Below are 9,787 nucleotides of genomic sequence, written 5' to 3'. Positions count from 1 at the left end.
AAAAAAAAAAAGATTATGTTTAAATGAGTTTTTTTTTTAAGACAGAGTCTCACTCTGTTGCCCAGGCTGGAGTGCAGGGGCGTGATTACAGCTCACTGTAGTCTCGAACTCCTTGGCTCAAGCAATCCTCCCACTTCAACCTGGTGACCAGCTGGGACTACAGGTTTGAGCCACCACATGGATAGGTTGTTTTCATTTTTGTAGAGATGGGTTATGGCTATGCTGTCTGGCCAGTCGTGAACTCCTAGCCTCAAAGGATCATCTCACTTTGGCCTCCCAAAGTGCCGGAATGATAGGCATGACCCACCACAATGTGACTAAATGGGCTCTTAAGGAGAGAATTTGTTTTACTTTTGCTAGATGTCTGCCTAGGAAGACTATTAATCTGGACTAGATTTAAATTTTCAATTTGAGTTTTTTTTTTTTTTGAAACAATAGGTAGTGTAAATTCTAGCCATACTTTGGAATCAAAGAGGATTTATGTTTACAATTATCAAAGACCTCTCTTGCACCAACCCAGGGCGAAGGCAAAAAACTGTCAAGTGTGCTTTTCTCTGGGGAAGATTTTTTTTTCCCTACCGTTTTTGAGACAGGGTCTCACTCTATTGCCCAGGCTGGGGTGCAGTGGTACCATCAAGGTTCACTGCAACCTCGATCTCCCAGCTGAAGCAATCCTTCAACTTCTCAGCCTCCCAAGTAGCTGGATTACAGGCACACAACACTTTGCCCAGCCAATACTTTTTTTTAAATGGGGTTTTGCCATGTTGCCTAGGCTGGTCTTGAATGCCTGGACTCCAGTGATCCTCATGCTTCAGCCTCCCGAAGTGCTGGGATTACAGGCGTGAGCCACCATGCCCAGCCTCATTTGCTTTCTTACTAGCTTAAATCTCTGCTTTAAAAAAAAGCTCTGTATGTATTGAATTGGCAGTGGCTCACACTTGCAATCCCAGCACTTCCAGAGGCAAAGATTGGAGGATCATTTGAAATCAGAAGTTCAAGACCAGCCTGGCAACATAGGAAGACCCCATCTTTACAAAAAAAGATTAAAATCTTAGCCAGGCATTGTGGTACACTTCTAGAGTTCTAGTTACTTGGGAGGCTAAGGCTGGAGGATTGCTTGAGTCTGGGAGGTTGAGGCTACAATAAGCCAAGATCATACCATTGTACTACAGCCTGGATGACAAATCGGGACTGTCTCAAAAGACAAAGCAAAACAAAAACAGCTGGGGCATGGTGACTCATGTCTTTAATCCCAGCACTTTGGGAGTCTGAGGGAGGCAAACTGCTTGAGCTCAGGAGTTCGAGACCAGCCTGGGCAACTTGGCAAAATCCTGTCTCTACAAGGATTTTTAAATATTATAATTAATTTATATAAATTAATTAAATATTTTAATTAATTTAATTTTTTTAATATTAAAAAAAAACTAGCCAGGCATAGAGGCACGTTCCTACAGTCCCAGCTACTTGAGAGACTGGGGCAAGAAGATCACTTGAGTCCAGGAGGTCAAGGCTGAAAAGAGCCATGAGGTATTCCCAGAATAGCTAATTCATAGTATTTCAAGAATATCAGTATTTTTTTTTCCAACAATTGAGACAATTATGTTATAACAGAAAAAAATTAACTTTATTCTGCCACCCAATAATTACGTAAGCATCTCATTTCTCTGTCTTTAAGAACATAACACTTAGGCCAGGCACAGTGGCTCATGCCTGTAATCCCAAAGGGAAGACAAGGCTGGTGGATCACTTGAAGTCGGGAGTTTAAGACCAGCCTGGCCAATATGGTGAAACACCGTCTCTACTAAAAATACAAAAATTAGCCAGGCGTGTTGGCATGTAGCTGTAGTCCCAACCACTTGGGAGGCTGAGACAGGAAAATCACTTAAACCTGGGAGGCAGAGTCTACAGTGAGCCAAGACTGGGCCACTGTACTCCACTGCACTCCAGCCTGGGTAATAGAGTGAGACTCCGTCTCAAAAAATTAATTAATTAATTTAAAATAGAAGTCTTTTATTTTGTAGTGCTTCTTGGCTTTTGGTCTCAAGCTGTTAGAAGCTTTTACAATAATAGCAAAACCAGTAACAAAATAACCCTTACACAGCGAGCTAAAGCAACTTTACAGGAGCACCATGAATAACTATAGCAACATCTTACATTACAGATGTTAATTCACAACTTCCTCATACCTTAATTAGCTCAGGGAGAAAACCAACTAGTTTTCAAATAGCCCCACCAAGAGAGGTAATAAGGTATTATTTAAGAACTTATAAGTAGCAATTTTCAAAAGCAAGACACTTTCATATTTGCCACTATATAGAAATGTAAAAAGTGCTCGTTGTATGAAAAGTATCTTATAAAAATTTTTAAACAATCACTATTCAAATCCACTCTGGCTAAATTAAGCAGAAGAGTTTTGTTTTGTTTTTGTGAGACAGGGTCTCACTCTTTTGTCCAGGCTGTAGCAGTAGCACCACTTAAGCTCACTGCAGCTTCAACCTCCCGAAATCAAGCAATACTCCCACCTCAGTCTCCCAAGTAGCTGGGACTTTAGGCGCATGCCACCATAGCTGGCTAATTTTTACACTTTTTGTAGAGACAGGATTTCATCATGTTGTGCAGGCTGGTCTAGAACTCCTGATTTCAATCTATCAGCCCACCTCAGACTCCCAAAGTTCTGGGACTACAGGTGTGTGCCAGCATGCCTGGCCTGAAAGGTAATTATTTTTTTATATGGGGTCTCACTCTGCACTGGTGCGACCTTGGCCCACCGCAACCTCTGCCTCCGAGGCTCTAAGGGATCCTCCCACCTCAGCGTCTTGAGTAGCTAGGACCACAGGCACGTGCCACCATGCCCAGGTAATTTTTCTGTTTTTTCAGTACAGACAGGGTTTCACCATGTGGCCCAGACTGGTCTCAAACTCTCGAGCTCAAGCGATTCACCCACCTTAGCCTCCCAAATAAAATGCTGGTATTACAGGTGCTGAGTCACTGAACCCAGTTCACCTGAAAGGTATTTTGTTTTTTTTTTTTTTTTTAGTAGAGACAGGGTTTCACCATATTGGCCAGGATGGTCTTGATGTCTTGACCTTGCCATCCACCTGCCTCAGCCTCCCAAAGTGCTGGGATTACAGGTGTGTGCCACCGCGCCCGGCCCTGAAAGGTAATTATTAAAGAAGAGTATCACTACTCCTATTGTCACTGGGAGGGCTAAAAAAAAAATAGATGCAAAGATAATATCACCCAAAATAATGTTGCACAACTGGTCTGGTGAGGAAATCACTATCCCTGTCACCACCAGGCACTAAATAACAAGATTCAAATCCATTATAACCTCTACTACTACCAGGACCAAAGCCACATCTCTCTATTGGAAACTCATTCCACAACTATTACCTCCACTTAAAACTGAACAACCCTGCTGCCATGTCTAACTGCAAAATGGAAGTTATAAATAGAACCTTCACTTCCTTATGTTGTGTACTTTCAAACAGAAGTCATCTGAGTGTGTCTGTAGGTCACATGCCTGCATCCAAGAGAACATGGAGGACAGAGGCCGTGGCTCACGCCTATAATAATCCTAACACTTTGGAAGTCCAAGGTGAGTGAATCACTTGAGATTAGGCATTTAAGACCAGCCTGGGCCACATGGCAAAACCCCACCACTACAGAAAAACAAACAAACAAACAAAAAAATACAAGAATCAGCTGGGCATGATGGCTCATGCCTGTAGTCCCAGCTACTTGGAGGGCTGAGACAAGAAGACCGCTTGAACCTGGGAGGTGGAGGCTGCAGTAAGCTAAGATTGTGCCACTGCACTCCAGCATGGGTGACAAAGTGTCTGTCTCAAAAAAAAAAAAAAAAAAAAGAGAGAGAGAGAGAGAGAGGAGCTGGGAATTTGAGTTTTCACTAGTACACATACTGAGTAGGCCTGACCCATAACATGCGCACATTTGCAAATATAGACATTCAACCAAAAATTGGAAGGCTTCAGATATGACAAATAGTCACCATAAGAGACTAAGGCTAATATTTAACATACAAAGTTGGAGGATTATGCTCAAAAACATTTTCTCCTGATGGGGTATACTATTTCATTAAATATTTAATAACTGATCAAAATAATTAATAAATATATTCCCTTCAGCAGTATACTACCCTAAAATCTGATGTGTCCCTGATGATTAATGGTGCTAAGAATACTCCAAGTGGAAGGTCTATGGCATACAGACAAGCAGTACTTCTGGGCATATTAATCTTTTTCATCAGCCTATATATATTTTATTTTATTTATTTATTTTTGAGACAGAGTCTCACTCTGTCACTCAGGCTGGAGTGCAGTGGTGCAATTTTGGCCCACTACAACCTCCCACCTCCCGGGTTCAAGCGATTTTCCTACCTCAGCCTCCTGAGTAGGTAGGATTACATGCACACACCACCACGCTCAGCTAATTTTTGTATTTTTAGTGGAGACAGGGTTTCACCACGTTGGCTAGGCTGGTCTTGAACTCCTGACCTCATGATCCACCAGCCTCAGCCTTCCAAAGTGCTGGGATTACAGGCATGAGCCATCGCGCCCAGCCAAGATTACACATTTTAAAAGCCATCGATGCACGCAAGAAGACATATAAAAGACTGTATAGTGAAGTATTGAAACCACAAGTAAAAAACTGAAAACTACCTAAATATCCACCTATTGGTGAATAGTTAAATATGGTGTATCTTGGGCCATTTACTAATACAGAAATTGTTCCAATGCATATTGTTCAGTGAAAAAAGTCAAGCTGTAAAACAATAAGCACTTTATATTATCATTTCTATAAACAAACAGAATCACCATACAGATAAATATATAGATATAGGCTACGCATGGTGGTGCATGTCTGTAATCCCAGAGCTTCTGAAGGCTGAGACTAGCGGATAGCTTGACCCCAGGAATTCAAGATCAGCTTGGGCAACACAGTGAAACTGTGTCTCTACAAAATCACACAAATTAGCCAGGCATGGTGGCATGCACCTCTTAGTCCCAGGTACTTGGGAGGCTGAGGTGAGAGGATGGCTTGAGCATGGGAGGAGATTGCAGTAAGCCGAGATGATGCCACTGCACTCCAGCCTAGATGACAGAGCAAGAGTCTGTCTCAACAAAACAAAACCCCACCATCACAACAACAAAAAACCCAGAGAAGACCTGAAAGGTTACAGTACTGTTAACAACAGAATTACAAATTACTAAGATTGTTTGCTGAACATGAAAACTATGCAAAGGACAGACTGAAATAGTTTATGATAAGATACCATTTTTACCCTATTGAAAAGCCCAGATTCAAGACTATTTTGATAAGCATAAAAAGGAAAAATCAGTCCAAGCACAGTGGCTCACACCTGCAATCCTACCACTTTGGGAGGCCGAGGTGGGCAGATCACCTGAGGTCAGGAATTCAAGACCAGCCTGGCCAACATGGTGAAATACCGTCTCTACTAAAATACAAAAATTAGCCAGGTATAATGGCAGGTGCCTGTTAATACCAGCTACTTGTGAGGCTGAGACGGGAGAATCACTTGAATACGGGATGTGCTGCGTTAATGATATTTTAATCAAGGACAAACTGCACATACAACAGTGGTCCCATAAGATTATAATGGCGATACCATATAGCCTAGTGTGTAGAAGGCTATACCATCTAGATTTGTATAAATATTTTCTGATGTTCACATAATAAAATCCATGACACATCCCTCAGGATGTGTCAATGACCAAGGCAAAATTGAATTTAAAAAGTTTTGAAAAATGCAGAAAAAAATCCAGAAAGCATGGGAAATGTTCACTGTATACTGTAAAATATATATTTTATAGCATATTTTAGTTGTATATGATAGTATCCATATAAAACAAAAATCCTTACCATCTCCAAAGTAATGTGTTTTTGCATGCTATTGAGTTAACCAATGGCCGGTCGCCCCTGTCAGTTTAACTAGAATACAATATATCTTTTCATTTCAATTCTAGATAGCCAAGCTGGTTTTGTTTGTTTGTTTGTTTTGTTTCTGAGATGAAGTCTCACTCTGTCACCCAGGCTGGAGTGCAGTGGCATGATCTCGGCTCACTGCAACCTCCACCTCCCGGGTTCATGCGATTCTCCTGCCTCAGCCTCCTGAGCAGCTGGGATTGCAGGCGCCCACCACCACACCTGGCTAATTTTTGTGTTTTTAGTAGAGATGGGGTTTCACCATGTTGGTCAGGCTGGTCTCGAACTCCTGACCTCGTGATCCGCCCACTTCTGCCTCTAAAGTGATGAGATTACAGGCGTGAGCCACCGTGCCCAGACGATAGCCAAATTTTATTCATCTTCTCACCACAGTTTAACAAAGACCACCATCAAAATCTTGATCACTTCCACAAAAGCCCTTGAGTTTACATAGTTGCAAGTATCTACTAAACAATGTAAATTGTCCAAATGCATGCTGAACTATCTGCCAACATACACGTAGTAAGCAAGCACATGGATACACAATAAAAATATCCAAACAATCTGTAAAACTGACAGTTCAATCAACACCCTTATTTCTAAGCAATATGTCATCCCCAAATAAGCCAAAGGCAGTCCTGATTATTGGCCCATTTAATGCTAAATTCTACTTTCAGAGAGATAAAAATGAAAGGAAAAAAGAGAACCATCAAATTCTTATAAAAATGTTATCTTCCTGTCCTAAAATGCTATAGATCTAAAGAAACAGAACCAACAGTTAGGAAAAAAATCACCATAAATATGGTACAACCATCTCTTTGGACATACATAACTTTTTGTTTTACTTACCTATTTACTATCAGAAACAGAAATCCCATGCCACTTAACCCCACAAATGCTGTAAAACAGAAATAAAATGTATAAATTGATTAAATGTATTTTGCCCCATGGCAGATCAATCAACCAGGTTCAATTTCACATCTCCCATACTGAGAGGGCTACTACTAAGTTATAAGCACTTAGAGGAAAAAAAACAAACTTGTCATTTCTTCCCATATAACTTCAGAATCCTACCAGAAGATGCATAGGGCTATTTTACAAAAAGTAAAAATGAAAATTAAAGTGGGAATTCTTCACTCACTCAGAGAATGGAAATAACACTTAAGGAACACTTAATTCATCTTCTTAACAATCTCAGTTAAGTCCTATTATCAACCACTCTTTTTTTTTTTACAGACAAGGAAAAAGTTACTTTACTTCAAGGTAAAGTAACCTGCCCACAGTTACACAGCTATTAAGACAAAATCCGGATTTAAATCTAAGGAATCTAGGGGCTGGGTGTGGTGGCTCACACCTGTAATCCCAGCAGTTTGAGAGGATGAGGCCAGTGGATCACTTGAGGTCAGGAGCAAGACTAGCCCTGCCAACACGGAAACCCCATCTCTACAAAAAATACAAAAACCAGCCAGGTGTGGTGGTGGGCGCCTCTAATCCCAGTTAGTCAGGAAGCTGAGGCAGAAGAATTGCTTGAACCCAGAAGACAGAGGTAGCAGTGAGCTGAGATGGTGTCACTGTACTCCAGCCTAGGCAAAAGAGTAAGACTCCGTCTCAAAAAAAACAAGGAAAAAAAAAAAGGAGTCTAGAGAGTACATGTTCTAAGCCACTGTAGTACAGCTGCCTTAGAAAAAACTTTAAGAGTTATATATACTACATAAGGAATATTATAATTTCCTCTTTAGGCCAAATGGCCCCTGGACCCAGTTTTGCCTAGAGTGACTAAGGATCCAAAAGAAATGAATACAGAAAATAGCCACCAGATGAGAACAAGGGTCCCAGACCAGGCTTGGTGGTTCATGTCTGCAATTCCAGCACTTTGGGAGGCTGAGGCGGGCGAATCACCTGAGCTTAGGAGTTCAAGACCAGCCTGGACAACATGGTGAAACCCATCTCTACCCAAAGTCCAAAAATTAGATGAGTATGATGGTGCGCGTCTGTAATCCCAGCTACTCGGGAGGCAAAGGAGGGTAGCTTGAACCTGGGAGGCAGAGATTGCAGTGAGCCAAGATCATCATGCCACTGCACTGAGGACAGAATAAGTCACTGTCTTAAAAAAAAAAAAAAAAAATCACCTAGGAATCTTGATAAAATCCAGACTCCGATTCAGTAATTCAGGGGTAGAGTTTCTATTGTAACAAATCAGGATTTTTCTTCTAACCAACCCCTGGGTTAAATGAGCTTGCTGCTATTTTTTTTTTTTTTTTAACAGTAATGGTAACATAAGGAGTTTGCTGCTATCTATGGATAACACTGAAGAGCAAGAAAACTGGACCCACCCTAAGTTGTTTCCATCAACCTCTCCAGGTTGTCAAAAATCAGAATTCACTTGCCCTCTATTGTGGAAGAAAATCTGAAGTTTATTCATCAATATTATGATCAGTATTATTGCTGGTACTCCAGTACCAGTGGAAAAGACAGGACTTATATCCTAAAATTCCCACTATCTTAATCAGATGGCATCTGTCATTCATCAAAAGAACCTGACACCACCATAGATTAGTGGCACTTAACCTTTTGGTGTCATGAATTGATGTGAAAATATGATCAAAGTTACAAATTTCTCCCTAGAAAGTTCAACATAAGAATCATTAATCCTTTCATTAAAGATAAAGAATTCTCGGCCAGGCTTGGGGGCTCACACCTGTAATCCCAGCACTTTAGGAGGCCCAGGGAGAGTGGATCGCCTGAGGTCCGGAGTTCAGGACCAGCCTGGCCAACATCACGAAACCCCATCTCTACTAAAAATACAATAATTAGCCAGGTGTGGTGGCAGGCACCTGTAATCCCAGCTACTTGGGAGGTTGAAGAAGGAGAATCGCTTGAACCCAGGGGGCAGAGATTGCAGTGAGCGTACCTCGCCATTGCACTCTAGCCTGGGGGAGAAAAGTGAGACTTTGTCTCAAAGAAAAAAAAAAAAGATTAAAAAATCCTCTATTAGTAGATATCTAACTGACTGGGTGCTGTGGCTCACACCTGTAATCCTAGCAAGTTGGGAGGCCAAGAGTTCAAAATCAGCCTAGCCAACATACTAAGACCCCCATCTCTATTTAAAAAAGATAACTAACATTTAGTATTTAATCCTCAAAATATTCACCCATTACTTCAAAAGAACTTAAACATACCTCAATCTCAAATACCAAAATAATTTTTGTTTTGAGACAGTCTTGCTCTGTTGCCCAGGCTGGAGTGCAGTGGTGCAATCTCAGCTCACCACAACCTCTGCCTCCCCAGTTCCAGCGATTCTCCTGCCTCAGCCTACTGAGTAGCTGGGATTGCAGGTGTGTGCTGCCACGCCTAGCTAATTTTTGTATTTTTAGTAGAGAAGGGGTTTCACCATGTTGGTCAGGCTGTCTCAAACTACTGACCTCAGGTGATCCGCCCATATCGGCTTCCCAAAGTGCCGGGATTACAGGCACGAACCACTGTACCCAGCCTGGTACCAGATATAATTCTAAGTGTTCATTTTATTTATTTTTCTTTCTTTTCTTAGCCATAAAACTTTTTTAAAATTCACAGCTGTAATCCCAGTACTTTGTGAGGTCGAGGCAGGCAGATCACTTGAGGTCAGTTCAAGACCACTCTGGCCAACATGGTGAAACCCTATCTCTATTAAAAATACAAAATTAGCCAGGCATGGTGGCACATGCCTGTAATCCCAGCTACTTGGGAGGCTAAAGCAGGAGAATTGCTTGAACCTGGAGGTGGAAGTTGCGGTGGGTTGAGATCGAGCCACTGCACTCCAGCCTAGGCAACAAGAGTGAAACTC

The 9,787-nt window shown here is 41.6% G+C and overlaps 1 protein-coding gene across 15 annotated transcripts in view; it reads right to left on the bottom strand.

The window, feature by feature from the left end:
- Positions 1-9,787, bottom strand: part of LARP4 (La ribonucleoprotein 4) — an 81,957-nt gene that overhangs the window by 60,573 nt on the left and 11,597 nt on the right. For 5 of the 15 annotated variants that reach the window (XM_017545834.2, XM_037744709.1, XM_037744706.1 and 2 more), the window contains exon 2: positions 6,814-6,862. The exons of the other annotated variants lie outside the window; for them this stretch is intronic. The gene's annotated coding sequence lies outside the window, so the exon portion shown is untranslated. The remainder of the gene's footprint in view (positions 1-6,813; positions 6,863-9,787) is intronic. 15 annotated transcript variants of the gene reach the window in all.

Source organism: Cebus imitator, unplaced genomic scaffold (genome assembly GCF_001604975.1).
Source record: "Cebus imitator isolate Cc_AM_T3 unplaced genomic scaffold, Cebus_imitator-1.0 Scaffold181, whole genome shotgun sequence".
NCBI lineage: Eukaryota > Metazoa > Chordata > Mammalia > Primates > Cebidae > Cebus > Cebus imitator.
Note: the sequence above shows the minus strand (reverse complement) of the source record. Positions and strands in the feature narration are given on the sequence as shown.